Source organism: Rhinopithecus roxellana, chromosome 2 (genome assembly GCF_007565055.1).
Source record: "Rhinopithecus roxellana isolate Shanxi Qingling chromosome 2, ASM756505v1, whole genome shotgun sequence".
In the NCBI taxonomy this organism is placed as follows: Eukaryota; Metazoa; Chordata; class Mammalia; order Primates; family Cercopithecidae; genus Rhinopithecus; species Rhinopithecus roxellana.
Window position 1 is genome coordinate 173489702 of NC_044550.1, and position 5419 is coordinate 173495120.

Sequence of the window (5419 nt, forward strand, 5' to 3'; positions counted from 1 at the left end):
TCTCTCTTTCCTATTAAAATGTGAGAAGGTACAAGCTTGCTTCCCCTTTGCCTTTCACCATGACTGTAAATTTCATGAGGTCCCCCCAGCCATGCAGAAATGTGAGTCTATTAAACCTCTTTGTTTTGTAAATTACCCAGCCTCTGATATTTCTTTATAACAGTGTGAAAATGGACAAATAGACCATGCATCCATTTCTTCCACTATTTATTAAGTGTATACATATATGACATTCCAAGGCAAGTGCTAGTCAACATCTCTTCCTTTATAAAGTGTAAAAAACCTGAAAAGTATGAACAAAGCTTTGTGGAATCTCATGAGACAGCAGCTAACAGCCTTGGGGAGCTGGCAAAGGCAGCACTGTTCTATAACTTTTGATGAGTCTTGAAGGAGGAGGGCAATTGTACCACCTGCAGAACAGTAGAAAGACAGTTTCTATTAGTTTGGCCACCTTTTTACTTGAACTTCTCTTTCTTGGAGTTCTTTCATTTCTTTCATATTGTGACTATGCACATAATTATTGATTGTTCCATCAGATGTTGTTTTAATACTCGTACTCCCTAAGTCTTCTTTTCTTCTAGGCTCTGTTTGCCTTTTCTCTACCTGTGTTCAACCCAGTTGTGATTTCATATAAATTTAAATTGATCTGGACATTCCAGTTACACTTCTAAAACTTGGACACATTACCTGGCAGGCACAAATGTCTCTTCTTGAGATAAAAAGAATCAATGAATTTGCTTTTGGTAAAGCTTGTTATTATGAAAATTTCAAACACAAACAAAAGAAAGTGAATAGTACAATAAAGCTTATGCACCCTTTACCCAGCATCAATAATTGGCAGCAATTTTCCAATCTTGTTCCATTCATTAATTTATTTGAGGAGGTCATATTTTAAAATGAATGTTAGATGTAATGCTTTTCTCCTGCAGATTCTGAAGTATACATGTCCAAATGTTAAGAATGTGTGTATACATAAACACAATGTCATTTATAATGCCTAGCACAATGAATGACAATCCTTTAATGCAATTTAAGATTCAGTTCATATATCCATATTTGCATTTCCTCAATTTTCTCAAGAAGTCTTTTAATTGTGTGTTTATTTGCATCAGAATCCAAACAAAGTCTTTAGAAGTCTTTATATGGTATTTACTGTTATGTTTTCCAAGTCTCTTTAAATGTGTAACACTAGCTCTGCCTCCTTTTTATTCAAGTCATTGATTTGTTTGAGAAAGGGGATATTTGGTCTATGGATTTGGCTAAGAGCTTCCTCCAGATGTCTTCACCCAATCTCCTCTTCCCTACCTACCTGTGTAGAATTTCCATTAGATCAGGTTCAATTTATTTTTTGCAAGGCCTAAATAATCAAGACACCCCCTACATCCTACAGTAGGACCCCCTACTTCCTACAAATGGATAGTCTTAAGTAAAAATAGATGATTGCAGTCTTATCTAGCTAGAGGTGTGGCAAACTAACTTAACTATAGGGCTTTTATGTTGCCTAATGGAGTAGTATGTTTGGGGCCAGGGCTGAATTGTTTGAGGCCATTTAGGAGCAATGGAATGCTCACATTAGTAGCCTACCTTCTCCACCTTCCCATTCTGCAGCCCACAGCTTCTCCTCAAAATAACTGTTGAGCATCTGGAAAATATAGTTTGTAAGGGCAATAGATTATTAGTCTTCTCAGGGCAATCACATGGTTTGAACTTACAGGTGCCTAGAATTAGATTAGGATGATATATATAAAATATGTAATAAACTACTTAATTCTTGGTCCTAGTAAATGCTGAATAAATGGTAGCATTTATTTTCAAAATATGTTTGTAATTAGCCACTTTCCTCAAAGGATGTTAGTGTTTCACTTACTTGATAGTCAAACCGTCATCAAGCTCAATCACTACACCCTCATTCCCAAACTGGCATCAGACCTTGAGCTGGGGAGGCATATTTGAGGGAACTGGAAATGCTGGTGTCACTCCAGTTTCATGGATAGAAGATGTGGTCATACCATAGACCTTAGCTACCTCAACATAAGTTTTTGTGTTCTTTATTAAGTTTAGAACTTTTAAGTTTTCACTTTAAGGAAGCGCTTTATGGCTTCTTCTTGGTATATTTGAATTGCCAGCATCACTACTCTTGTGCTTTGGGGCCATTGTTAAGAAAAATAAAGGGTTTCTTGAACATAAGCCCTGTAATACTGAGACGGCAGATCTGATCACCAGTGGCTACAAAGTGATTTATGGGCAGGCAGCTTCTACAATGTGGAAACCCAGGACAAAAGGAGTATTCACATCACTGGAGGGAGGGAGCAGGATGGACACAAGATTTCATCATGCCACTCTGAAGGGCGTGTGATATAAAACTTACAAATGGTTTATTTCTGGGATTTTCTATTTAATGTTTTCAGACCACCACTGGCAGCTGGTAACTGAAACCACAGAAAGCAAAACTGCAGATAAGTGGGAACTACTGTATAGCTCCAGCCTTATCCTGGGATTAAGAAACTTAGACTCTAAGTATGGAGTATGAAGTGATGAGACGTAGTCAAAGGAGGCAAAGAGAAGAGCAAGGAACTCAGCACGAGGGTGTTTGGGCAAGGATCTCCGATATGTGTGCTTCAAAGAGGCATGCCCTGCTGTTCTCTCTACCCAAAGATATGGAAGAGTGAAAGGGCCCTGACCCTCAGTGTGACGGCAGTATAGCACATGTGGAGGGCAGTGGTGGGAGATGCGGAAGTAGGGTAAGCACAAGTCCAAGGATGACAGGTCTCATTAACTGAATATTGCAATGACTCATCCACGATTGGGTGACGATATGAACTTGTGAATGGGGTTAGAGAGAAATGCCTAGGGTGGTGAATTTTTTTCCACCATCACCACTATCTGCACGTCTGGGAATGGTGTCAAGTGGGGAGAGGGCAAAACAGTGAGGAATTGGCACTTACCACATTGGTCCTTCATTGGAACACAGAAGAAGACTGGAGAACAATGTAACCAGCTACGCAGACCCAATGAAAGACAGCGATGATCATGGAAACTAATTACCCAACGTTGACAAAATGCTTCTAAGGAGTTGAGCTTTGGAGAAATTGTTTGCTGTCAGTGAGTTTTGTTCACAGCACCTTAGGTTTGGCATCAATTTTCCGTTGAGAATGAGCTTGGAGGAATGAGTCTTGCCTTCTGCTCTAATAGGAGGAAAGCATTAACACAGAAGCCTTCAGCCCATCTTCTATTTAATTTTGAAAACATGTTTGGATAACATCAATTCTTAGAGATAATGCTTGAAATAATTTGCCACAGTATATTTTTATTGAATAAGGGGATTCACAATCAAGAGTTACACATTTAATCTTCTGAATGGTACACCAAAGCTGTTACTTTAAGAATTGAGTAATTTATTCTAGTACTTATTACAGCCTGGAATGTTATAAAAGCTGTATTGTACTGTGGTTATTACTTAAATAACAGCAATCAGTTTTCTTGCCTTTGTTGCCACCCATCCACCACTTTTCTCAAATAGGATGGTGAATGCCATCAAAACTCAGGGACTGGACATTGGTGACAGGATTCTTTGTCCCTAACTTTTTATTTTTCTCAATCAGAAACACTAAAAATCTGCCTTACCATGATCAGGACTAACTATTTATTTTCTTTTCCAGTTCAGATGACTGAAAGTACAAGAGATGATTATTAATGACAGTACAACAATCCTAAAAATAACAGCCCCATGTTACCCCCCTTCTGAAACATCGCTAATAATTCACCTGTCTGTGTGATAAATGATTCATATCAGGGTCCACATTCAGTCTTCACGATATAAGCCCACCCTTTAGGGAAGAAAGATCCTGTAATAAAGAAAGAACTGAAAGGTAAACCACACATGTACTTGTGTAAATATTTTTTGCTCTGTTTTCATATTTCCTAAATAGATATTGAGTGTAAAATTGGCATTTACTCTAAACCACTAACAATAACAACAAAATCTGAATTTCTGTCTACACCTTATCAAATGCTTACTATGTATACCATTTCCTTTGTCTTGTTAAGAATCCTATTCAATTGAGATGATAATCATGTCTATTATGAGCAGCTATTTGCAGAGCCTCTGTTTTGCCTAGTGGAAAGTTGTAGCATGGAGCCAATACCCAACCCTTTGACTCTGCTCTTTTGGTGCTCTTTCCACCACACCCTTCTGCCTCAATATAAAAGGACAGTTTTGTGAAATGTGGCATCATTGTCTTCATATAGCACTTTATTAATTTCCCAGGGCTGTCATAACAAATCATCACAACTAGGTTACTTAAAACAACAGAAATTTGTGTTCTCACAGTTCTCCAGATTAGACATCCAAGGTCAAGGATTCAGCAGGGTCAGGGTCTCTCTGAAGACTGTAAAGAATCTTTCCTTCCTCTTCCAGCTTATAGTGGCTCCTGGTATTCCTTGGCTTGTGGCAGCCTCGCTCTCACCTTAGCCTCTGACTTCACATGGCTCCTTCTCTGTGTGTCCTTTTATGTGCGCCTTGTAGAAACACTTTCACTGCATTTAGAGCCTACCCTAATCCAGTATGAGTTCACCTTGATCTTTACCTTAATTATATTTGGAAAGACCACATTTCTAAATAAGGTTACATTCTGAGGTTCCAGGTGGATGTGAGTTTTGGTGAGACACTATGGAACTCGTTACAATTATGTTTCTTATTTCTAGTCTAGTAGGAAAATAAGAGTCCCAATTAAGATCCATCAAATTAATGAACACAGTTTGAGTCCTGCAGTTTTGATTGGCAATCAGTTGCTCAAAGTTTACAATTTGGAGCTCCTCACAAACTCCAAGATTGAGTGTTCTTTGAATCTCGGTATTTTACCAAAAAGTAAAATACAACATTTCGTAGGTTCTTCTGGCACAGTACTCTATACCCTGCACTTAACTAAGAGTTGAGATGCATGTGTTAGAACTTGCCACACCTTTGCTGTATATTTCTCACAGTCACAGAGAAAGGCAGCAGAAAGGTAGTGTCTCATGTTATTGAGGCATCTACGGAACGAATGCCTCTGATCTTTAGGCAGATAAAGTGGATGATCTCAGGTAGAAAAACTGAACAGAGAGTGATCTTACCAAGGTTTCCTGAAAGGCGAACTTGACCTGCTAAGGATTCTCAAATTCTTATAATCGGGATTTCCATCTTTTCCCATAGAGTGATCTGTTTTTATTTCTGGGGCATAAGTGGGTTGGGTTTGAAATGGGTGTTGAGTGAAGGTATCACTTATGTCAACATAAAAGTTGGTTAAAAACCATGTGGCAGAGTGAAAGCAAAGCATTAAAGTAAGAAGCTGACCTTTTGACCTATGCTTAATAGAATTGAAACTAAATTTTGGCATATTCAATCCAATTTTACTCAAGCTGAAATGATCATGTTTTTATT

At 38.3% G+C, this 5419-nt stretch overlaps 1 long non-coding RNA gene across 1 annotated transcript; it reads right to left on the reverse strand.

The window, feature by feature from the left end:
• Positions 1-271: 271 nt before the first annotated feature.
• LOC115895595 lies at positions 272-3850 on the reverse strand. Its single transcript, XR_004055780.1, has 5 exons — positions 3765-3850; positions 3625-3668; positions 2946-3185; positions 1585-1642; positions 272-410 (listed from the first exon to the last, which is right to left on the reverse strand). It is a non-coding gene; the product is annotated as an uncharacterized LOC115895595 (long non-coding RNA).
• Between the last annotated feature and the right edge of the window lie 1569 nt (positions 3851-5419).